The sequence below is a fragment of the Hyperoodon ampullatus genome (assembly GCF_949752795.1).
Source record: "Hyperoodon ampullatus genome assembly, chromosome: 17".
In the NCBI taxonomy this organism is placed as follows: domain Eukaryota; kingdom Metazoa; phylum Chordata; class Mammalia; order Artiodactyla; family Ziphiidae; genus Hyperoodon; species Hyperoodon ampullatus.
The window spans coordinates 25,627,341-25,654,987 of record NC_136930.1 but is presented as its reverse complement, the minus strand read 5'-3'; the positions used below and the strand labels follow the sequence as shown (position 1 = coordinate 25,654,987).

General features: G+C 32.7%; 1 pseudogene across 1 annotated transcript in view; it reads right to left on the bottom strand.

Annotated features, from left to right (window-relative positions):
- LOC307065310 (methylmalonic aciduria and homocystinuria type D homolog, mitochondrial-like) overlaps positions 1 to 27,323 on the bottom strand; it is a 46,769-nt pseudogene extending 19,446 nt beyond the window's left edge. Inside the window, exon 1 of the transcript in view lies at positions 27,268 to 27,323. The product of the transcript in view is annotated as a methylmalonic aciduria and homocystinuria type D homolog, mitochondrial-like (transcript). The remainder of the gene's footprint in view (positions 1 to 27,267) is intronic.
- Positions 27,324 to 27,647: the final 324 nt, after the last annotated feature.

The window sequence follows — 27,647 nt, the reverse complement described above, 5'->3', positions numbered from 1 at the left end:
GATATATTAATTTTTTGTTACTTTGAGGAATGAATGTTGTTACTGTCAAAATTTAGGACAGCTATTGATATATCTATATTTAATTTATATATAGCTACTATTGAATATTCATTTACCCTAAAATGCTTCCATTTTAATTCTTACAACTTATCCACAAGTAATAATATTTTTTTCCTATTTAGATCCAATTTTTTCTCTGGTTTATATCTCCTCATTATTTAACTGGCAATCATGACAAAAATTATGTTAAGTATTAAATGAGAAGGGAGACTTTAATTCTCATTCTTAATATTATGGAATTGCCTCTTTTTTTCAACTTTCATTATGTTAGAACCATTTTGTTTGAGATAAATGTTATCTATATTATCTAAGAAAGTTATCTGCTATTTCAAACAAATAAATTTAACAGGAAATACATATTGAATGTTATGTCTAACTGACAGCTAACAATAGGATCAATCTAAATATTTTTATTGTTCTCATAATTGTAAAAAAATTTCCTAATAAAAATAATCTTTCCAATATGGGAGAAATGTTACTGAAAATATTTGATAGATCTTTTGACATATGGTCGAATTGTACTTGATAGTATTTTATTAAAGATTTTTCAAGGAATTGTAACTGAATTTTGTTTATAGTCTTAAATTAGAACTTTGTTTGGTTTGTACTTCATCACTAGGGCATAATGGATAAATATTGTTTAGAACTGATGCAAATCACACACTTATTAGCTTAGTCAATAACCTACATCTTGATAATTAAAGTTGAAAATCAGAGTGAAAGGGTAGTCTATTTAGGGTTTGCAGACAAGATGTAGATGAGGGGACAGGGAAGCTGGAGAAACTTGAGCAACCCTGAGGAAATCTTCAATTTAGAGACAAATGCCTCTAAGGCACTGCTGCCGAATAGAAGTATATTGAGAGCCACTTATGTAATTTTAATTTGCCTAGAAAGGTATAAATAAGTGAAGTTAATTATAGAAATGTGCTTTGTTTAATTTGATATAGCCAAAATACTATCATTTTAATATGTAATCAGTGCACAAATTATTACTGAAATATTCTTTATCTCTTTCTTCCTCCATTCTCTCTTCTTCCCTCCCTCCCTCCCTTTATTCCTTTTACTTTTTCTCCATAGTAAGCCTGCAAATGCAGGTGTGTATTTTAAGCCATTACACATCCTAATGTGGACTAGCTGCATTTCAAGTGCTTGATAGCCATTTGTAGCTAATGGCTACTGTATCATTTCAGGTTGACTCATTAAGTTACTTAATGTAATGACTGACCTCTGGATGCATTCACATTGCTGTATATATTTAATCTTATTTATATCTATGATCATATCCTATTAGAGATTCAGAGTCTGGATATAACCTCCACATGAACCCTCTGATCTAGTACTTAATCTACAGATTACCTACAGTCTGGCAGTCATTGTTGGTCTTGATGGATAACTGAGGATTATTTTCATGTTCCATTAAATATTTTAGAAATTATTCAGCCATTGGGAAAGTGGATGTGGATGTCAATAACTTCTTCACTTAAAAGCAGTTAGTTTCACTGAAGCTGTTTACTTACCAACTGTTTATCACAAAAATTTAAGAAGGCAGCTTCTAATAGAATCTTTCCTGGGACCTGTACCTCTGTAACAAGACAGAACACATTCACTGTGGCAAGATGCTAATTCATGTTAGCTTTGATCATCTGAACACATGAAACTTACCTGTATGACTCTGTCCTGGGGACTTATAGTCCAGACATATCCTCCATGTGAACTCACCAGTAAGTCTCCTCAAAAAAGTTTTTCATCATTTTCTGTGCACCAAAATAAATTGCATAGCATGGGGATAATTCATTTTATTAAGCAGCTTAGCAGAATTTTCCAAGAAAATAAGTAGGCATGATATTTGGTTAGGATTCATTTTCTTATCTCTCCTGTTTTGGTTGATTTGTGTGGTTCACTATCTCTTCTTTCAATTATTACATTTTTATAATATATTATGATAGAGAACATTTTATGACATGACAAATTTGCCAAGTTATGAAAAATTGCATTTCTAAAACTGTCCTTTTTATTCATATTTTCGAATCTACTGCCATAGGCCTGGTATTTAATAGTTCCTTTACTTTTTAAGTAAATATTCTAATTTAATTTTTAACATTTTGTTTTAATTATCAATTCTACTTTGTACATTTTTATTTTATTTATTTATTTATTTTTGTTGTACGTGGGCCTCTCACTGCTGTGGCCTCTTCCCTTGTGGAGCACAGGTTCCAGACACGCAGGCTCAGCGGCCATGGCTCATGGGCCCAGCCGCTCCACGGCATGTGGGATCCTCCCAGACTGGTGCACGAACCCGTGTCCCCTGCATCAGCAGGCAGACTCTCAACCACTGTGCCACCAGGGAAGCCCCTTTTGTACATTTTTAAATCAATACTGATCATATTTTTAATTTCTCAATTTTTCAGATACAATTTTCTACTTCTTGATTAGAATTTCTCCTTTTATTAATCAGAGATTTTTATTTTAAGTTACTATATGCTGAACTTAATATATGATATTGTTAAATTTGTCAGTGTTTAGCCTCAATGTTTTAATTCTTTTATAAATCTATTTGTTATTTTTGTAGAATATCTGCCTTTTCTTGGAGACTAGCTTGGGGCAACATGTTGTAGTACTGTATGACTATCTGGAGATAGAATTTGTTTATACAAGTAAAAGTTTAATATTTATCAATAATTTTGCATTTTGGTTCAGTTGAATATTGACTTTTAATTCTCTGTGCTCTCTTTTATTTGTTTACTTAAACCTGATACCTAATACCTGTATATTGAGTTAATAAAACAAGATAATTTGTTTTATTAAGTTATTTTTGGCACTATAGTTTTCACCCTATGATCAACAGTAGTTAAATTGAATTTGTAATAAAACAAAAACAAAAACAAAACATCCCAGCAAGTGAAGGTCCAGGACTGGACAACTTCATAGGGGAATTCTACCAAACATATAAAAAGGTGCTAATATATATCCTTCTCAAATGTTTCAAAAAAGTATAGATGATGGAACATTCCCAAATTCATTCTATGAGGCCACCATTACCCTGATGCCAAAACCAGACAAAAACACTACAGAAAAGAAAACTACAGGCCAATATCTCTGATAAACACAGATGCAAAAAATTCTCAACAAAATATTAGCAAACCAAATTCAACAATATATAAAAAGGATCATACACCATGATCAAGATGGATTTATTCCAGTTATGTAGGATGGTTCAATATTCACAAATCAATCACTGTGATATACAACATTAACAAAAGGAAGAATAAAAATCACATGATCATCTCAATGGATGAATAAAAATCTTTTGACAAAATTCAACATCTATTCATTATAAAAACTCTCAGCGAAGTGAATACAGAAGGACTATATGTCAATATAATAAAGGCTATTTATGACAAAATCACGATTATATCACAAAATCACAATTATAACATCATACTCAATGGTGAAAAGCTGAAAAATCTTCCCTCTAAAATCACGAACAAGACAAAGATGCCTACTCTCTTCATTTCTTGTTTTTTGAATTTTATTTTATTTTATTTTTATACAGTAGGTTCTTATTAGTTATTTATTTTATACATATTAGTGTATATGTATCAATCCCAATCTCCCAATTCATCCCACCACCACCATGCTCTCTCTCCACTTCTATTTAACATATTATTGGAAGTCCAAGCCAAAACCACCAGACAAGAAAAAGGAATGAAAGCCATCTGAATTGGAAGGGAAGAAGTGAAACTCTCACTATTTACAGATGTCATGATACTATATATAGAAAACCCTAAAGTCTCCACCAAAGGACTGTGAAAACTAATAGATGAATTCAGTGAGGTTGCAGGATACAAGATCAATATAGAGACTCTGTTGTTTTTCTATGCACTAATAAGGAGCTATCAGAAAGAAAAAGTAAGAAAACAATCTCATTTAAAATTGCAACAAAAAGAACAAATTATCTAGGAGTAAACTTAACCAAGGAAGTAGAAGAACTATTCTATGAAAACTATAAAGATTTGATGAAGGATATTGAAGATGACTCAAACAAATGGAAAGATATCCCATGTTCATGGATTAGAAGAATTAATATTGTCTACACTACACAAATGATCTATAGATTGAATGAAATCCTTATGAAAAGCTCCGTGACATTTTTCACAGAACTGATAATCATAACATTTATATGGAACCACAAAATATCCTGAGTTGCCAAAGCAATCTTGAGAAAAAAGAACAAAGATGTAGGTATTACGTGTCCAGACTTTAGACTATACTACAAAGCTACAGTAATCAAACAGCATGGTACTGACACAAAAACAGACTCATAGGTCAATGAAACAGAATAAAGAGCCCAGAAATAAACCCATACACATACGTCAATTAATCTATGACAAAGGAGGCAAGAATAATGCTGGGAAAAATAAATTCAGAATGGATTTAAGACCTAAATGTAAGATCAGAAATCATAAAAATCCTAGGAGAGAAAACATAGGCAGAATATTCTTTGACACAAATCACAGCAATATATTTTTAGATCTATCTGCTAAGGCAAAGAAACAGAAGCAAAAATAAACACAATCAAAGTTAAAAGCTTTTGCACAGCAAAGGAAACCATCAACAAAATGAAAAGACAACCTATGGAAAGAGAGAACATATTTGCAAATGATGCAGCCAACAAGGGGTTAATACCCAAAATATACAAACAGCTCATACAACTCAATATCAAAACAACCCAAACAACTAGATTAAAAAAATGGTCAGAAGACCTGAATAGACAGTTTTCCAAATAAAATATACATATGGTCATTGGGCACATGAAAAAGTGCTCAAAATTGATAATCAGAGAAATGCAAATCACAACCACAATGAGATATCACCTCAAGCCTGTTAGAATGGCTATCATCAAAAACTTTAGAAATAACAAATTTTGGAGAGGATGTGGAGAAAAAGGAACTCTTGTACACTGTTGATGTGAATGTAAATTGGTGCAACCACTATGGAAAACAGTATGGAGGTTCCTCAAGAAACTAAAATTAGAACCGCCATTTGACTCAGCAATTCCACCGCTGGGTATATATCTAAAGAAAAAAAACCCCACTAATTTGAAAAGACATTCACTGCAATGTTTTTAGCAGCACTATTTATAATAGTCAAGACATGGAAACAACCTAATTGTCCATTGACAGATGAATGGATAAAAAAGTGGCATATATACACACACACACACACACACACACACACACAATGGAGTACAACTTAGTCATAAAAAATAATGAAATAATGCCACTTGTATCAACATGGATTTACTAGAGTTTACTATACTAAGTAAAGTAAGTCATAAAGAGATAGACAAATACCATATAATATCAATTATATATGGAATCTAAAATATGATACAAATGAACTTATTTACAAAACAAAAACACAGACATAGAAAACAAACTTATGGTTATCAAAGGGGAAAGAGGGTAGGGGAGGGATAAGGTAGGAGTTTAAGATTAGCAGACATAAACTACCATATATAAAATAGATAAATAGTAAGATCCTATAGTATAGCACAGCGGACTATGTTCAATATTTTGTAACAAACCATAATGGAAAAGACTATGAAAAAAATATATGTATAACTTAATCACTTTGCTGTACACCAGAAACTAACACAACATTTTAAACCAACTATACTTCAATTAAAAAAAATCCCTCCCAACAAAGAAAAGTCCAGGACCGGATGGCTTTCTGGATAAAGTCTACCAAATTTTTAAAGAGGAATAATGCCAATTATTCTCAAACTCTTTCAAAACTGAAGAGGAGGAAACACCCCAAAGTCATTATTTAGGAAGCCAGCATTACCCTGATATCAAAGCCAGATAAGACACTACAAGAAAAGAAAACTGTAGGTCAATAACTCTGATGAATATGGAAGCAAAAGTTCTCAACAAAATAAAGTCAACTGAGTTCACAGCACATCATTCACCATCATTAAGTAGTATTCATCCCTGACATGCAAATGTGGTTCAACATAAGCAAATCAATAAATATGATACATCACATTTGATAATGTGAGCATCTCAACAGATACAGAAAAAATATGTAATGAATTCAACCTCCTTTCATGATTAAAAATTCTCAACAAGTTGTGTATAGAAGGAACATAATTTGACACAATAAAGGGACTATATGAGAGGCCCATATCTAACATCATATGGTGAAAGGCACAAAGCTTTCCCTCCAAGATCAGGAAAAAGATATAGATGCCCATTCTCACCACTCCTATTTAACACAGTATTAGAAATCCTGGTGAGAACAATTAGGTAATAAAAAGCAATAATGGCATCTAAATGGGAAAGAAAGATGTAAAATCATCTCTGTTTGCAGAAAATGCAATATTATACATAGAAAATCATAAAGACTCCACTAAAAATTGTTAAAACTAGTAAAGGAATTCAGAAAATTTGCAGGATACAAAATCAACCTCCAAAAATCAGTAGAGTTTCTGTACATTAACAGTGAACTATCTGAAAAAGAAAGAAATCAATCTCATTCACAGTAGCATCAAAACAATAAATATCTAGGAATAAATTTAATGTTAAGTAAAATATATAAACACTGAAAACTATGACATTGATGAAAGATGTTAAAGAATACATAAATAAATGGAAAGATAATGTATATTAATGGATCAGAAGAATTGATATTGTTACATGTCCATATTACACAAAGCCAATTATAGACTCAATGCAATCTCTATCACTATTCTAATGGCATTTTTCACAGAAGTGGAAAAAAATAATCTTAATATTTGTATGGAACCACAAAAATAGCCAAAGCAATCCTGAAAAAGAAGACCAGAGCTGGAGGCACCATGCTTCTTGATTTAAAAATATACTACAGTAGGCGCAAGAGAGAGGGGATATGGGGATATATGTATACGTATAGCTGATGCACTTTGTTATACAGCAGAAACTAACACAACAGTGTAAAGCAATTATACTCCAATAAAGATTTTTTTAAAAAAATATACTAAAAAGCTATAATAATCAAAACAATACAGTTCTGGCATAAAAATAGACACATTGATCAATGCAAAATGAATCAAAAGTCCAAAAATAAACCCTCGCATGTACAGTCAACTAATATTTGAAAAGGGAGCCAAAGATACTCAATGAGTAAGAATAGTCTCATCAATGGATGGTGTGGGCAAAACTGGATTGCCAAAGGCAAAAATTGAAACTAGAACCCTGTCTTACACCACTCTCAAAAATTAACTCAAACTGGATTAAATACTTAAATATAAGATCTGAAACCATAAAACCCCTAGAAGGAAACATACGGAAAAGCTCCTTGACATCAATCTTGGCAATTAATTTTTTTGGATATGGCACCAAAATCACAAACAACAAAAGCAAAAATAGACAAGTGGAAATACATCAAACTGAAAAGATTCTGCACAGCAAAAGAAACAATCAATATAAGGAGACCCCAACCAACAGAATGGTAAAAGTATTTACAAACTGTATATCTAATCAGGGATTAATATCTAAAATATATAAGGAACTTATGTAACTCAATAGCAAAATTAACCCTCAAATAGTTCAATTAAAAATAAGGAAAAGATCTGAATAGACATATTTCTAAAGAAGACATACAAATTGCCAACAGATATATGTAAGGGTGCTCAACATCACTAAACATCAAGGAAATGCAAATAAAAATCACAATGAGATATCACTTCACACCTATTCACATATTCATTGCAGCATTATTAACAATAGTGAAGACATGGATAACCTAAGTGTCCACTGATGGATAAATAGATTACAAAAATGGAATATATATATATATATATATATATATATATATATATATATATATATATATATAATCTCCCAAACAGAAAAAAATCATTCAAAGGAAGAAAATCCTGCCATTTGTGAAAACATGAATGAAACTTGAGGGCATTATGGTAAGTGAAATCAATCAGACAGAGAAAGATAAAACTGTGTAATTTCACTTATATATGGACTCTAAAAAAGCTGAACTCATAGAAATAGTCAATTTGTGGTTGCCAAGGGTCAAAGGGTACATGCTTCCAGTTATAAGATACATAAGTTCTTGGGTTCTAATATACAGTATGGTGACAAAAGTTAATACCATAACGTTTACTTGAAAATTGCTAAGAGAGTAGATCCTAAATGTTCTCACCACAGTAAAAGGGATAATTATGTGAGATGATGGAGGTGTTAATTAACCTTATTGTAGTAATCAGTTTACAATACGTATGTGCATAAAACCATCACATTGTCCACCTTAAACTTACACAATGTTATCTATCAATTATACCTCAATAAACCTGGAAATAAACTCTGAATTAAAAAAAAAAAGTAAAACAAAAGAAAACAAACACCTCCAAAGCAACTGCATGGTGGAGTGGTATAATGTGACTTCCAACCTCTTAGCTGTGTTGTACCATCCACAGTGATCCTAACAGCATGGACAGGGTTACTGAGGAAAACTGGGTAGAAATATTTCATAACAAAGATATTACTTTGAACAACAAAAATAAATCAATACTGCTCTATATGTTGATAATTTCCTCTTTCTTTTTATAGTTTTATTTAAAATAAGGAGCTTGCTTTTATCTGCATTAGAAATTTCTTGGTCAATCACATTTGGTGCACTGTAACTAATGGCTATAATTGTAACAATTACTTGCCTGTGTATATGTACCTTCTCTTAATTACCTGAAATGCATTTTCTTAATTTTGCAATAGTAATTTTTAAAAAAGAAACCTTGCTTCTTGAGAAATAAAGCCAAAGTGTTAATTTTCCAACTTTAGGAAGAAATGCAAATATTTCACTTAAAATGGACATATTGCATTCCAAACAACTAAATCCACTTTTTTTTTTTTCCAGTACGCGGGCCTCTCACTGTTGTGGCCTCTCCCATTGCGGAACACAGGCTCCGAACGCGCAGGCTCAGTGGCCATGGCTCATGGGCCTAGTTGCTCCGCGGCATGTGGGATCTTCCCGGACCAGGGCATAAACCAGTGTCCCCTGCATCAGCAGGCCGACTCTCAACCACTGCACCACCAGGGAAGCCCCTAAATCAACTTTTAATTAGTCATTCAGGTTTGGATTTGGATAGGAAGGCAAAGATCATATATTTTACAAATTCTCAGATCTCCTAGTTTCCTAGTGTCTTGATAGTTTTTTTCACCGTCCCCCAGCCAAAAGAAATACTTAAGAATTTCCTTTTTAAAATAATTATGTCAAAAGGACATGGTAATATTAATTTGTGTGCTGTGCAAAAGGTGTAGATGTTTTTCCTTGAAAATTTTAAATATACCTAGGTGTCCCTATCTATTTTCTGAGGTACCACAATGTCCCACAGCACTCAGTTTATAAACAACAAATATAGCCTCCCCATGTTTTCTGGTGTAGATTAAGCATCAAATATTTGCAAGACTCCTTTATGGACAAATAAAAAGCAGAATGTAGCAGAAATTAACTGATTATTCAAGGCATGTAACTCATTTGCTGGATAGGTATGTTTAGAATACATGTTTTGTGATATGCAGGCCAATGAAATTTCTATTACATCAATTTATACAATCACTCTGACTAGATCACACATGGCTCTTAAAAATCAATGTATCAAGGGAAAGCAATCTGAAGAAGAATATATATATATATATATATAATAAATTTATAACTGAATCACTGTGCTTTACACCTGAAACTAACATGATATTGTAAATCAACTACACTGCAATAAAAAAGAATTATCAACCTGAAAAGAAATCAATGTATCATTAGAGTATGTCTTATGTTTTAAATATTTATATTTTCATTCAACTTAAGCTTTTGACAATATTTTATAACAACACATTCATATAGAACTGGTGCATGCATCAAGTTGCATTCACTATTTATACAATCCATTTTATTTATGATGCAAAAGACACATTTCTGCTTGCTGACAAATTTTTAGTAATCCACTTATACATATTGTTGTGGTTTTTCAAGTTTTAGATTTTGTGTTTTGAAATGACCTTAGTTAACCCTGTTTTAAACAGCTAGAATTGTTTTTAAAAACTATTTGCCTTAGAAATGTAGTTGTTCTAGAATGTTTATTCTTCCTTATTTGTGTTCATTCTGTATTTGTTTTGTTTTCTTTGCAGTAAGAACTTCTAAACTGACTAAAGCATCCATTAATAGTCTCCTGCCTGTGTCTTGTTTAACTTAGCTTTAGTATTGATTTACTCTCACTTGTTTTTGACCCACCTTCTTGGGCATTGGTGATACAGTTTTATTGCTTTCAACAACCTTTTCTTTCACCAGTCTCTTTCTTGCAACAATTAAAAACCTCCAAAGAGAAATACACAAGATCATAGGGTAAATGAGGCAGCATAGCATCCCAGAAATTTCACTGGAACAGGAGTCCATAAACCTTGTTGGCTTTCCTAGATTATTCCTAAATTATTTATATTAATCTGAACCTAAAGCTCTCCACATTACTGTCCTAACTGTAGCCTGAACTGTATGGACTATTTGACATATACAGTCTTTATTAGCTCTAACAATCTCTGATTGGGTGGTTTAAGATATTTGGAAGAATTAGGGCAGGGCCCAAAAGCAAACTGATGCTACTACAAGGACCCAAAAGGAAACTGATGTTCACAATAAGAAGGAGTCAGTGAAGTTTGCTGGTCAATAAACTCTTAATTTGTGTAGTAAACTACTATTCTTATTATTTTTCTATGTGATGTTACATGTGAGACTTTCCTGTGGGATGTTTAAAATACACCTTATTTTACTTTTATTTATAACTTACTTATATCTTTACAATTATTTCCTACCAAAAACACGCTGAGAGATGTGTAGTAATTTTTACTTGAGTTATTTACATAACCTACTCTTTCTTAGCCATGTGTACCACTTGTTTATTTATTTATTTCTAAAGAAATAAATTGCTGGGTTCATTTTTCCATGTAGATAGTTTCAGCAACAATGCTACCTGTTTTTAAAATTACAAGCAGCACAGATATTGCAAATTCTTAACTATGGAGAATCCAACCATTTATTCCTAACCAAATTGACTTGGAAAATGGTGGAATACTGTGTTATGTATATGTGTTCCACTATCTCTATACCAATTTCCACCTCAAAAATGTTAAGTATATTGGACATAATTCTTTAAATGTAAAATTTCTTCATAGAAAATTTGCTCCCCAAAGGACAAAGGGGAATAGCATCACTTATTGACTAATTTGCACATATATTATAGTAACACTTATTTGACATTCGTTGAAAGTACTTCATCTCATATGAACCCTGAAAGTCAATAGTATTCATAAAAATATTATTTAGTCCCATATTTGTCACAGCAAAGGTGTGTATTTTGAAGCATTACTTTTTCAGTATTAATTTTCCTTCTCTGCTTAGGGCTAGGTATAGTCAATACATATAAATTTACAATGCTGATATTTGTTTATTTCACATTTCATTTTGCTACCATTTCTTTTCTTTTTCAAAGTTTCTGTTGCATCTAAGCAATAATTTTCTAACCTTAGAACATAAATCATATCATTCAATCCTGAAGAATTCAGTTTAAAATCTTTAAAATGTACTCCCTTCATGAAACAGTTAACTTGTTTATTTCTCTCAGTTCTCCGAGCCCTGTTTTCAGAATACCAAAGAATTCCTGTCACAAATCTCACATTGACATATGTGTCTTATACTGAAACTACTCCTTTCTCCATTTTATTTACTAAAACAGTGGGTGTGTGCATGTGTGTGTGTGTCTGAGTTGTGTGTGTTTGTGTGTATATGAATCCAGGAAATTCTTTTCTCCTACCAGATGGAAGCATTAGGATATAGTAAAAAAATAATAATAATAAAATAAAATAAAATAAAATAAAATAAAATTTAACTATAAAATATTTTAGGGCTTCCCTGGTGGCACAGTGATTGAGAGTCCTCCTGCCGATGCAGGGGATGCAGGTTCGTGCCCTGGTCCAGGAAGATCCCACACGCCATGGAGCAGCTAGGCCCATGAGCCAAGGCTGCTGAGCCTGTGCATCCGGAGCCTGTGCTTTGCAACGGGAGAGGGTACAACAGTGAGAGGTCTGCGTACTGCAAAAAAAAAAAAAAAAAAAAAAGTATATACATATATATTAAATATAATTTTCCTATTTCATTCTCTCTGTGTCTCTTTCTCTCTGATTCTATTCTGTTATGTAAGAAGTTGGAGTACAAATTATGGTTAAGTGAGAAAAAGGTTACAGAGGGTCTTAGTGTCACACTGAAGCTTCAAGGGTGTGGCCCAGAGGGCATAATGAAAGAAGTTGAGGAAGACACATAATATGTGCTAAATCGCATCTGCCAAAGTATCAATAGAAGCAAAAGAAATTTCAGGAACTTTAATAGTAATTAAAAAATATTTTTAACTTCCTTCATTATTGAAAGTTTCATAGCTATTCCTGCACTGGATACAAAGATGGAAAAGGAGCATAAGTTTTTTAGAAGAGGAAAGTAAATAAAAAAGCATATGCAACTTGCATAAGCAAGTAATTATTACAGCCAACTTTCAGACTCAGGGTCTATTTTCAATAACTCAGTGCTGTAATTAATAATGATACTGGAATTAACAATAATACATAACAACTAAATGATTATTTTCCAATTAAGCAAAAAAGTAATATGTTAAATAAAATTCCAAGATGTTCTCTTTCCTCAACTACTCTAGTTTCTATTTTAACTTTTAAAGGCATTCATCAAAGCATATACTCTGTTTAACTAAGGATATATTTGTGTAAGAGAAAAGAAAAGTAAAATAATGCATTTGTGTGAAACTAAAATTTATATTAATTCTTATTTTTACTTGCTTTTGTTTCTTCTCTTTAAATATATTATATTATTTGAAATATATTTTTGTCTATATTTCTTGCTCTCTTTCTCATCTTCTTGCCTGCATTTTTGATCTATTCTTTTTACTAGCACTTTCAGCTAGAAGGTGAACTGAGGTGATGAAAGAAGTTAAAAATTCAAATCAGCCAAGCGTATGTTTGCTTTCAAGGCTGGTATTCAGTTTGGACAACCAGTGTGACTTTTGGCAGCATAGTGCTGCATCAGTACACTTGGGTGAAGCTTCAATTTTGAAATTCCTGAACACATGTTAACATGGGATACTTCCTTTGAGTTATTCTGTGCATCCACAGAATGGACATTTTCATTTCCACAAAACTGTGACTTTTAAAAAGTTATTCAAAATCTCTAAAATAAAATTGAGAACTGTTGACTAGGTTGCATGAGGGAGGAAGAATGTGTCATGCAAGAGAGCATCCAAGTTAGCATATAACTATTATCGCTATGGAGCCATTTGTTGTAGTTGAAATAGTGGGGCTTCTTCAGCTGCCAAAAAAAAAAAAAAAAATGCACTATATAGTCAAACAGGCAAGGGATTCTTCATTTAAAACTATTGAAATAGAGAAGAGAGATTGAACTCAATTCCCCTGAAACAAAAGGCTGTATGTTTTTTTAAACCCTGAGGTAAGCTAACTGAAAAATACTGTGGGACATTAGAGAAGACTTGGTCAATGTGATTAGGCCATCATTGTTTGCTAATTATTCCTTACAAGCTGCTACCTTCCTACAGAGACTGTGAGATCAGAGCATTATCTCCTTAGATGACTGTATTTTTAATGGATGATTCCAAGGTTCTTGAGAAAGACATTCCTGGGTTATAAAACTGGGAAGAGGCTGGGAGAAGATTTATATCTCAAAAAGCAAGAGAAAGAATTTGCAATTGCAGGTTTTATAAAGCAAATGCTCTAAGAATTGAGAGGTCAGGAACCTATAAGAAGGAAGAGACCTGTCTAAGATTTAGTGAAGCTGAAGGGAACTTTGAGGTCCTCTTGGTCACAATAAATACAGAAACACTGAAAAAAGTTCCTGAAGAAATATAAATCATTAATTTTAATCTGCAGTCCAATAAGGTGTAGTCACTTTAGCCTGTCTCCATGACATAAACTTGAATGCAAAATTATATTATCTACCTTTACCTAAGTTAGTTGTTAGTAGAACTTGATACAGCCATAAGTACTTCTACTTAATTAGCCTAAATGGAAAGTTTTCTGAGAATTCCCTTCATTGAATTTGCAAAATATAATTGCATTTTCTCTTTCATATTCATTCAACTGTCAGCAGAGCAATGACAAACACTTTGTTTTTAAAGATTTGTGGCAAATAGTTTAAGTTGCCATCTGCAGTACTACAGAATTTTCCAATAATGCAAAAGCCGAAAATAGCTTAAGAAATGTTATCCTTGGGCTATTTATGTCTTTGGCAAAGAAAGTTCATTAAATATAATTATCCATTCTTTACATTTTTGCATAAAATATGTCAGTCTCCAGACTACTGTCTCTAGGCAGTAAATTTTAAATTCCAGGGAGTATATCTATTTGAAACAGTATCTAAACAAGATTTTGAGATCAGCGTTAGGTCATGAACCACCAACCATACTTAGTCCTCAGCCCTTCTCTCTAGTGATAGTGAAGTATATGAAATCAATGAGATTGTTAATAGACCAATGTGGCTCTAAAACCACTCCATTGTCAGAGTTGAAGAATTTCTTATCAACCTATGAACAATTGAATTTATAAGAGGATGTTATATTTTCACTGTGGAGATCACAAAATTGTTTTAAAATATGTTGTTAAGTGAAAATGACATTGAGAAATATATTTATCTAGCAAGTGAGGATTTTTCATAAAAGATAAAGGAGATTAAGCTTTTTAAATAGAGCATTCACAGATAGATAAGGAGACAACATTCACAAATAGATAAAGGAGACTATGCTTTTTAAATTGCAAATGGTGGACAGCTAGCTCAAAATAAGTTAAACTAAAAGGGGAGAGTAAATGTAATCCAGCAAATATTAACAAAGGAAAGAAAGTGGAGCTTTATTAATCACACACATACAGACACACACATGCACACACACACTATTCTGAGGGTAGGACATCTCCTCCCCAATCCTCCATGTTGAAGAGCTTCTCCTTTTCACCTGGGCATGTAACTGTTGACAGACTTCTGAAAGAGGGTGTAAATTTCTCCCTAGGATGTTTTTCCCTGCCATATGGACAATCTAGGTTGTTTGCTATGATATATATTTCTCATCTCTTTAAAAAATAATAATGGTACATTAAATGACTTGTGGTTACAATAAACAGATTAGTTTTTTCCCCTGCTTTATTCTTTGCATGAGAGATAGGTAGTCTTCATTTTGTAAGAGAGTATTAAAATGACCATAGTTTTCATCTTCCCTTGCTTCCAGGGCTACTTTTTTCCTATTACTCCCTCTAGTACATGTTTTCCAAAAATTACAGTGTTCCACTCCCACCTAAAATGGGTTATTACACACTAGGCATATCATCTCCAAATGACTGTAGAAAGAAAGAACTTGATGAAGCTAAGGGTAAGGACATGGTGTTGTTGGGACTAGGATGCATTGAAAGAGCAAAGGGGGAGTTGAGAACAACTTTGTCTGAATCAGAAAGTAGTTTCTATATATTTGGGTAGAGTGGGGGGACTGTATTATAGTCATTTTGTTAAAACTGTTTTGGATTTAAAGGCAGACTCTAGATTTGGTTACAGACTCTTACTTCTTTGATTGGGTTCACGCATTTGGTTTTGGTTCAGAGGATGTTGACTGCTTAGGCTAGGACTCTTTTTCTCATATCAATACTATCCATATACTTTAATGAAACTCCATTCCTCCCCAGATGGTAATGAACAGTTCTGCATTTTAGAATTTTTATCACAATATTTATTTCAAATCATCATCCAAGAGGTAAAATAGAGAAAATATTCCAATTCTTCCTGAGCTTCCTTCATGTTTTAAAATTCTCTATTTTTACATGACTATTTGTGATACATAATTTATGTTTTTAATGGGAAATTCTGTCTTCCTTGCAGGATTCCTTGTGGCCCTTAGATGATAGAAAAAGCAAGGAAACAGATTCTCTCCTGAAGCTTCCAGAAGGAGCACCTTAATTTTGGACTCCTGATCTCCAAAACTCTGAGTGAATACATCTGCATTGTTTTAAGCTACTTCATTTGTAGTTACTTGTTTTGGCAACAGTGAGAAGTCAATACAACAACCTATCCAGTAAGTGAGAAATTTCAAATTTGAAATGAGTCTTCTATTAACATATTGCTCCTTCCCCCCAACCTGAGTCTCAATTTCCTTATGCTTAAAATAAATTGATGATACTATAAGATTTCTGAACTCTGTTCCCAACTGAAAATTCATGTGAGTCTATGTATGATCGTAAAGGACTAGATGATTGGAAATGAGCAAATGAAAGATTTTGTGAACCCACTTTTGTACCAAATAAATAACCTAAGTGTATAATTGTGAGTACTGACTAAAATGGTTAAAACATACTGTCTGCAACAAATTTCTGTTAGATCCCTTGAGACTTCAGAATATGGTTACTGATTAACATATCTTCTTAAAATATGTAATTATACAAGCAGAAAAACACTGAAAGCCAGAAAGCTGCTGTGACAAAAGGGAATTGTTGGTTCAATCAGTTTACATTTAGAATAACAGATTGTGAAACCATGGGTGGAAAAAAAAAAGTCTCCTGAGGTAATTTTATCTCTAGTCTATAATCCATAAAAACGGAACAAATTATGTGCAATCCATCACCTGTTAACTGAGCTGTGAACTTGAACAGTTTTAAGAATAATTAAATGAAATCTATTTGCACAATTATCTAAATGTATAGTTTCTTTATGGGGCTAAATTTATTATTTTGTGGGGCAATGAACCTTGAACAATTAATTGTGATGTTAAATATTAAAATGGAGCTTATCATGCAAAATAATATATATCTGTATAATTATAAAATTATTGTACTGTGATGGCTTAGAATTACTCATGTTTAGGGTGCTTTTTGAAAAAGAATAGAACATAGTAAATAGTTATACCTTTGTAGTTTTAAATAGTCATAAGGTGTGGAAGGATAATTCAATGAGCATAATAAGGGAGTCAGTCTTTATCTTTTAAACTTAGATATTCTTAGCACCCTAAGCCTAATAATGATCCTTACCAAGCCTTTTTGAACATGAAACAATAGTGGGAACAATCAGCCCTTGCCAAATTGGTACAATATCCTAGGCTTAATGTTGCAAGAACTGGAAGCCTACAACATTTATTTAAAATCACTTGATTTTTTAGAAGTATAACAAGAATAGAGTTTGTTATGAAGACGAATATAAGGCCCAACTACAGTCTTCCTGAATAAATAACTGCTTTATGAGCATCAGAGAATGGACTTCTGGGTTGTACATACTAAGGCCATGAAGAAAAATGTAAAATACAAGGTAGTTAATTTAAAATCTAAGAGGAAACCAGACTTTTCAAATATAATTTTCAAATATATCATCCTCTACTAACATCAAACATTATATATGTTCTTAATAGCAGATGACCTTCATACCATTTATTTTATTTTTGTATTATTGCTTGGGTAATTGTAATTGTAGATTTTCTTTCTAGTACCTATTCCTGGCAGTAAGATTTGCTATTTGAAATATGCAATATTATCATGGTCATACTTTTACAAGCAAGTAATAAATAAGAGCTGATACAAAGAGTGATAAAAAAATCTATTAATAGAAGAAGACACACAAAGGGCATACAACCTCTGTAAAAGGAAGATTTTATAGTTTGTTATCATTTTAATCAAATTCATTGGTTGCAAGGCTTTTAGACCAAGAGAATCTTCTTGGGAACCCACTTTCCATCTCAGGAACATCCAAGAACATACAAAATTCTTTCATTGGTTGAATGTAAAGAAAACCTTATACCCAGTTCTATATTGATTTAATGTACTATGAGATACAATACATGTTTCCACATTTTCTGATAAAGTTCAGAACTTTCTCTGAAATATGCTTGAATATAAAGGGAAGAAAATGATGTAGATTAAAAATGAATGTGGAAACTTTATATCACTTCTAAAGAAGATCTTACTCTTCAATCAATGACTGACCAAATGTATTTAGAGTATATACCTTATAGAATGACCAACAAATAATATGTACAGCTCTGGAGTGTCCTTGACAGTAAATAAGTTTATACTAATACATGAAGTCACAAATTCATAACTAGAGGTGCATTCCATTTCCTAAATCCTCTGCCCTTTCTTAGCATTAAGGCATCACTCAGGATGAGCCTGGTCATATTTATTTTTATACTTATCTTTATTATGGTATTTAGCACACCATGGTAAGCAATAATGGTGCATTAAATTACTAAATATCAAATTAACATGTTTTTTCTTCATATTTTCAATGTGGAACATGATGTTTTAATTGAATATATTACCTTTATGATACCAGTATTACAAAAGGAAATTGGGAGACTCCGAATGGTGAGAGAGACTTGCTGTCTTGGAATATGTTATCTGAAAGTCCATCATAAGCCTATATAGCAGTATAATGAGAATGTGAGAGAAATAACATAAAGAAACATAAAATAAATTGAAGTTTATGAAGTAATAAGCCTTGTGGTAGATTTTAAAGTGTCTCCACTAAGAAAAGGGAACACTTTTACACTATTAGTGGGAATGTAAGTTGTTGCAGCCACCATGAAAAACAGTACAGATGTTCCTTTAAAAAAACTAAAAATACAATTACCATATGATCCAGCAATCCCACTCCTGGACATATATCCAGACGAAACTTTAATTCAAAAAGATACATGAACCTCTATGTTCATAACAATACTATTCAAAATAACCAAGACATGGAAACAACCTAAATGTCCATTGACAGATGAATGGATAAAGAAGCCATTGTGTGTGTGTGTGTGTGTGTGTGTGTGTGTTTATATACACAGTCACACACACACACACACACACACAATGGAACATTACTCAGCCATAGAAAGGAATGCAATAATGCCATTTGCAGCAGCATGGATGGACCTAGAGATTATCATACTAAGTGCAGTAACCAGATAAAGATAAATATCATACGATATCACTTACCCGTGGAATCTAAAATATGACACAAATAAACCCATCTATGAAACAGAAACAGACTCACAGACATAAAGAACACATTTGTGGCTGCCAAGGGGGGGTGGGGGAGGGATGGTGGGGTTAGCAGATGCAAACCATGATATGTAGAATGGATAAACAACAAGGTCTTACTGTATAGCATAGGGAATTATATTCAATATCCTGTGATAAACCATAATGAAAAATAATTTTAAAAAGAATGTGTATATACGTATAACTGAATCACTTTGCTCTATGGCAGGAATTAACACAACATTGTAAAGCAACTATACTTCAATTTAAAAAAATGCCTCCACTAAAGCAGCTCAAAAATAAAACCTTTAAAATATTCCAAATATCCCCATTATTCTTCTTTATTAGTTACATACAATAAAAGGAGGTAAAAGGGTTTGTTAAAACAATTCTTTAAGCAGTGTTCTGCTGTCTCTTATTTCCAGAGATTTGTGGATGTGAGAGAAAATACCACATCATTTATAAACATCATAAGTGACATAAAAACAAAAAAGGACATTTAAAGGTAAATACTAGAAAAGGATTGAATTATAGAATGTTCCAGGCATAGTGAGCAGCTTAGATCTAAAGGAAATATAATTAAGATTATGCTTATGATTAATGATCACTGATGCTGCATAGGCCTTTCATGCTTCTGAGAAATCATTCCATGTTTTACCAACCCATTTTTTCTACCACTATTGAAGTTGACCATTTAAACTAGTCCCCTCTTTCCTCTAAACTCCAACATATCCTGAGACACACAGTATCACTTTCTTCCTATTTCAGTGAGAAAACAGAAACAATTAGATGGGAAATACCAGGGCCTCTGCCCACACCTCCACCTCTTGTGCCTGTGTCCACACTCTGCGTTATCTCCAGTTATAGTAGAAACTGTCCATACTCTTAGCCAAACTAGCTGTCTTAGGTGGGTTTATCCCCAAAACAGACCTTGAAACAAGACTCGCTTCCAGGCAGTTTAGTTGGGAAGTGATCCTAGGAAAGAAAGTAAGAGAATGGGGAAAATGGGACAGGGGAAAAAAGGCCTTCCCAAAAGGTATCCATGTTATAATCCCTGGTACTTGTAAACATCATCATATTTTTTTCTTTCCAAAAAGTCATCAGAGATGTAGTTAAATTAAGAATTTTGATATGAGAAGTATATCTTGGACTATCCAGGAAGGTTCTCAGTGTTATCACAAGTGACCTTATGAGAGCGGCAGAGAGATACTATACACCAAGAAGGAAAAGGCAATTAGAGGTGGAGATTGAAGTGATGCAGACATACAAGTTGAAGAATGCCAGTAGCCATCAGGAGCTGAAAGAGGAAAGGAACCAATTTTCCCAGGAATCCTGTGGCCCTTGATTTCAGCTTAGTGATACTGATTTCAGATTTTTTGCCTTCAGAACTGTGAGAGAATAAATTTCTATTGTTTGAAGCCACCACGTTTGTGATAATTTGTTACAGCAGCACAGGAAACTACTACAGGCTTATAAAATCACATAAATGATTATTTCATATCGAAAGTAGAATAACGAGTCACAATGTCAAAAGTCAGTTTTGCCCTGGATTTTCTCTTCCCTGCCATTAAAATGATAAGCAGAATATGGGTGTTGCAACAAGGAACTAAACGTGTCAACATTCTATATTTCTATAATTATACTTTTCAAGAAACTGACCAAAAAGTCTTGTAACAAAAGCCTGATGGAATTTGAATTACTTTGGTATATCCAATATATTTCATTTTTACTAATTTGGTTTTGTGGGTTTATAATTAACTGTGTTGTATATGAGGGTAATTTTAAAGCAGTATAAACTTTATAGATATGAGGCTAGAACTTTGTCAAAATTCCTTATATAGGGAGTGGCCAGAGAATATTAATTAATATGGACTAAGACAGAATCTAACCCAGTTCCACAGCATAGTACTTTTTTTTTTTTTTTTTTTTTTTGTGGTACGCGGGCCTCTCACTGTGGTGGCCTCTCCCGTTGCAGAGCACGGGCTCCAGACGCGTAGGCTCAGCGGCCATGGCTCACTGGCCCAGCCACTCCGCGGCATGTGGGATCTTCCTGGACCGGGGCACGAACCCGTGTCCCCTGCATCGGCAGGCAGACTCTCAACCAGTGTGCCACCAGGGAAGCCCAGCTTAATACATTTCAATAAAAATAATAATTATTAGTTTTTCAAAGACATACTTTATTAATACTATTAATTAGTATAAATGTATTGATTATGTGAATTGGTCTAGGACATAATGAATTTTCTTAACTGCCTGCTTGTGATATTTTTTCACTCAGATTTTCCATTATTTGCTTAGGTTTTCCCTATTAGATTTTTTTCAAATGCAATGTGAAAGTCAATTAATTAAGTAATTTTTGAAGAGACATTCTTTAAGCTTCATATAAATTTTAAATGCCCTGGAAAACAGAATTAGATTTGAATAATATTACAACACAGAAAGAGAGTCAGGCTGTATGGGTCAAAGAATAAATCAATTTAACTTATAATTAAGTTAGTTCTGTATTTTTTACTTTTGTATTTATTTTGATTTAGTTAAAAACTAGCTTCAAATATTTTGAGATGGCATCAAAATTTTCTTTTAGGCGAAGATTGGAATCTGAGTACTGGTGACTCTACAGTGATCTCTCTTTCCTTCCCTTTTGTAGTTGCTCAGGTACTTTTACAAATTCTCTCTTTGTCTCATTGCCTTTCCACGGCCTTTGTTGGGTGCTGCTTTAAGGTACTGAAGATTTCTTGTGCTCAGGGGTATTTCTCTTGGTTATCTGGGTCTTTACATTACCTTCTTTGGCCCCTGCTGTGAACTCAGCAAAGTCCCTGTGTTCCTCTTAGGGGAATCTCTCTCAGTTGCCTTTTTCTACCCCTGGTCACTTTCAGACTGCTGCCATGTACTTAGAAAGTACCACTGCATTTTGGGTAGTTTATTTCAATTTTCCCATACTACACCCAGCCTTGGGTGAGCCACTGTTGTGCATTCAGAAAAGACGCCCATGTACCTTGGTGAGTTTCCATTAGCTCTTCTGACTTGCCTACAGTTATAAATAGGCCACTGCCTTGCACTTGCAAGGAACAACTAGATATTCCTCTGGTTATTTTTCTCAGAGTTCCTACTCTACTCAAAGCCTTCGGCCATCTGCTGACCTTCAGTTTTGCAAAGACTCCTGTTCCTGGGGGTTCTTTCTTCGTCCTACTTTCTTGCCTCTACTTTTGATATGTTCCTGCTCTTCACTTGGTAAAGGCCCCCTAGGAAAGAACTGGTTAGTGAATTACTGTATTTGGGGCTCCTCAAATTTCTAATCTGTCAGGCCTGTCTTAACACGGCTATTAAATATCTGTTAAAAGTTAATGCCAGTAACTCTTTACCCTAATCTGTATAGTGTTGGTTCCTCTTTGAGCCTTGTTTACAATAGTCAGCAATCATGGACTTCTCTTCTGCAATTTAAGTTTCTTTGCATATTTAGCTCACTTTTTTTTTAATTAGATAGTTTTTCTTATTTGTTAGTGTGACAATGATGATCTCTTGTAAATTTCTATATTCTAATCAGAATTGAAGGCCAAATGGCATGAGTTTTACCTACTGTAATTTTTGCTTTATGGACTAGGTGCTTGAGGGAGGCAAGTATTATTTTATAGGTTCATCTACTATTAAACTGGATTTTTCACAAAAAAAATATTCTCACATTTATGATGCATAATGAAATTATATATGCTGATCCTGGAATGAGGCAAATGAGAATGATCTTGAATGGAATTGTGACTAGAGCAATATAAAATTAACACTTTAATTTATTTGAGCTGTAATTTGTTATCTGTTGCTGGTCCTGTTCCCATTTTAAATTCAGTGGCTCTTAATAAAGTGAAATAAAACTTAGGCTTTTTATCTGTCATTGGGTCTTTTCTGTTATATTCCATCAATGAAACACTACCGTTCTGCTAAGTATAATGACTTTCTCTGCTCCTATTTTTAAAATACCAATTGACGATAATGTTCTACCATAGCATATCATTAAAACTTATTATTAAAGAAAAGAATCCTCCAAATATATATTACGAGAGATACTGGAGGTTTTATTTTTTATTTTTTTTTAATATGGTGAAGAAGTAGTGTATATTCAGAAGAGTAAACTAGTATAATTCTGCCCCCAATTCCCTTTATAGCCCTTACAGTTTTTTAGAAGATAAAGTGCAAGCCTTATTAAAAATGTACACCTAAAATTCATTAGAAGTCATTATACTTTGCCCTCATACTGTTTTTTCTTATATAATTATGATCTTGCTTTTATAGTCTTACTCAGATAGGAAAATATTTTTTTAAATATTTCCAGTTACATTAATTTAGTAAATATTCTTGCTGTGATTAATGAGGGGCACTGATATTATATTCACACTCAAAATGATTTTCTTATTTAAAAAAATGATTGCCACTTTCCAATAATACCTTTGCTTATTGAAGTGATAACATCTGAATTTTAAACTTAACTAAAGCACATTGTATTATAAGAAAATAAATCTAATAATATAAGTTTATTTTTCTCAAAACAGTGATTTTCATCTAAGTTGTTTAGAAACCCATTGGTTCTTTAAGAATTGTCTAATTTATTTATTCTCAAACTTTGGTCTTAGAATCCTTTATACTCTTAAAAATTATTAACAAACCCAAAGAGCTTTAGTTTATGTCAATTACATTTATCAATAGTTACCATATTAAAAATTAAAACAGAAATTTAAGTAACATATTTATTTTTTCATTTTAAAATAGCAAGCATATTACATGTTAACATAAATGTTTTTGTGAAAGATAACTATCTTTCAAAATATTTAGCCTATTATCTTTAATGTTTGACAATACACGTCAACTGGATCACAGAAAAACTCTATTATATATTCTTTAAAGAATGAGAGTAAAAAGGCAAATTATGTCTTCATATTATTATGGAAATAATTTTAGACAGGAAGAAGCCATGAAAAAATTTTCAGAGTACCTGGACCACACTTTTAGAACCACTGAACCATTAAGTAAGACACTGAAATATAATTGCTGAAGTACCTACTAGATTGTGGATAATTCTTACTTTAAAACTTAACTGTTCAAGGGACTTCCCTGGCAGTCCAGTGGTTAAGACTCTGTGCTTCCACTGCAGGGGATGCGGCTTCAATCCCTGGTGGGGGACTAAGATCCCGCATGGTGCAAAAAGGCCCCTCCTCCCAAAAAAATAAACCTTAACTGTTTGATACCTCTCTGGCTGTCTCTTGTGGATTTAAAATTTCCCCAAAAGCTGATTCACTTTGTTATAAAGCAGAAACTAACACACCATTGTAAAGCAATTATACTCTAATAAAGATGTTAAAAAAAATGTATATATATAGACGTACTTAACATGGTGCCTAGCACAAAGTCAGTACTGAATAAATATTAGCTATTGTATGTATTATATTAACAAATATTAACTATTATATTAATTATATTAGTACACATTAGCTATTATACTCATTATTATAACATTATTAAAATAATCATATCTATTAATTATTCATCATAAAAAATAAATTAAAAAAAATTCCCCAAAGAACTGGCACCATGAACATTCTCCCACCTTTTTGGCAAAGGTAATTTGATATGATAATATGAAGTCTCTAAACCAATTGTATTGTCTAGCTTTTCTGTTAGTGTAATATTTTATGTCTAGGGCCAAAATGATTCACTGTAACATTTTTTACACTAAATAAATGTAGAGATTGCATTTGATTCAGAATAAAGTTATGTTAATTTCTGCTTCTTTCCATCCTGGTGCATGACAGATGCCCAATCAATGTTTATTGAGTTAACTTCATTTAAACATCTATCAGTTGAGGACATAGTGTGGTAAGCAGCTTTAGTCATGTCTCCCAATGACCTCACCCTCCCAGTATTCCTGCCTTTGTGCTCATCCCTTAAGTGTGAGCTAGACCTAATGACTTGCTTCTAACCAATAGGATACAATAAAAAAGATGAGATATCACTTTCATGATTAAGCTACAAAAGAAGGTGACTTTCTGGCTCTCTCTCTCTCTTTCTTGCTGTTATTGTCTTATGCATTCTTGTTTGCCTGATCAGATGAAGCAAGATGCCATGTTGTGAGATGATCTTTGAAAGCCCCACATGGCTAGGAACAGAGGGACAGTCAACAGCTTGTGAGCCTCTGAGCCCTCAGTCCAATAACCCACAAGAAACTAAATCTATCCAACAAAGAGAAGAGTCAGCTAGGAAGTGGACCATTTCCAGTCAAGTTCTGAGTTGATTTCCATCAGTAAGACCCACACTCAGAAGACTTGGCTAAGATGTACTTAGATTCCTGACCCACAGTACCTGTGAAATAATAATCGTTGTTAATTGAAGACACTAAGTAATTGGATAATTTGTTACATAATAATACATAACTAAGACACTTAGTAAGAATTGTGATAGGGGATAAAAATAAATGGGATAGGAACACTGCTCATAGACTTTTGGAGATGGTATTTCACAGTATAGTTATTTGTTGTTTTAGAAAGAACAAGCTCAATTCTAAATGCCAGATTGATAATACTACTATTACTTAATAAAGTTCTTTGAAAATTGAATATTTTACACCATTTTCTTTTTATCTTAAATTTTTAATTTTATTGCACTTTCTACAAATAATTGTTTCCTAATATAATATGCTCTTATACCTTAAAGTTTTTTGGATTATTTTATTATCATCTTCAACAATATCTGTTTATTACTTATCCTTACTGCTATCCCTACAACTATATCCTCTATGTATAGATAGAAATTTAAATTGAAAATATTTTTTAATGTCCTTTGACGAGATGTGTCTAAGAATTTTGTGTGTGTGTGTATGTGTCTAAGAATCTTAAATGCATCTTCTGGAATTAGACATCATTAAAATTATTATACATCAGACATATTACATTTTTGATAAATAATTATTGAATATAAGTATAAAATTATGAAACTGCATATTATTGTGATGAGCAGGTCTCTTTTTCAAATTATTTACCTATTAAATGTTATTGCCTCCTGCAAGAATAAGGCAGAATACAGCATCATCAGCTGTTTTGATTTAAATAATGTAATTGCTAACAAGTCTGGTTGAAAATAATAAGTAGAAAAAATTCAAAAGATTTTATGACAATATCACTCAATTATTTATCTCTTTCTGTGCTATATGCTGAAACTTTAATATATATTCCTTGAATTCTTTTTAATGCAAATAATTGGAAACCACATGTATTTCACAACAATTTGTTATTCAGTGATTATCACTCACTTCCTCAACTCCAACATTGATATTTCAAATTATCATTTTAGTCACTAAGATATAAGCTTTTTTTTTTAAACTGAAGAAGATGGAGCATAAAAGGAAGACTCCTGCATTTTATCGGATGATGAGCCTTTTCTCAGGCAGGTTTTTTTTTAATGAATGAGTATATACTAAAAGCAGTTGAAAATTAGCAGAATTAAAACTGTTCTGTAAACTTTGCCTTGTAGCACTCCAGGGGCACAAATAGCCTAAAATGATTTTCTTTCTTATCATGTCAAAAAGATTTCACTGGTGAAATAATTTCAGGACTTATGAAAGCATCTCTACTTTGGAAAATCCACCTCTGAAATATTTTAGATAAATTATTGATTTATGTCCTAAACTCCAAATAGAATTCCAATTCTCATGCATGTGCATCGCTTCTTGTACTTACAGTGGTAAAGAATATACTATCGACTCAATTGTACGAGTTGAAAATCTGGAAGTCATCTTAAAGCTTCCATCTCTTTTGTCCACTGTAGCAATAAATCAACATGCTCCATCTGTTTTACTATCTATTAAATTGGTAGACACTTCAGGTTTTCTTCCCTTCTGCATAGATTCACTGCCACTGCTGTAGCTTAGACGGTGATAATTTTTCTGGCAACAATTTCCTAAATGTTCTTCCCTCCTTTAACCTTTCTACCATTCTAATGCACTCCAGAATGCTGTGCATGTAGTCATTGTAAGAAACATTTTTGATCATGTCATCTTTTCTCAAAATTCTCCAATGGCTACTCATTACTTAAACGATACAATCAACATTAATTAACCTACTCTGTAAGACTCTCCATGGCATAACCTTCATGTTCTGACAGGTCGTAACTATGCATTGTCATAAATTTTCATTAATACAACAATATTCTTTCCTAGTACACTCAACCTTCTATTTTTCTGCAGCACCATACAATAGCCATAGTTCTTCCACAATAGTTTCTAAATTTCTTAGGTATTTTCCCTGTTTCTCCCCTCCCTTTCTAGCATTTTAAATCACCCTCCATGCAATCCATGTATTCTTCAAGCAACAATTATGAGGTATCTACTCTGTGACCATTGCAATGCTATTCCTCAGAGATAAAACTATGACTGTCATTATCATGCTTTGGAGGAGAGTACAGTTTAATGACAACGAATACAATTTTCCTCCTGATTTTTTT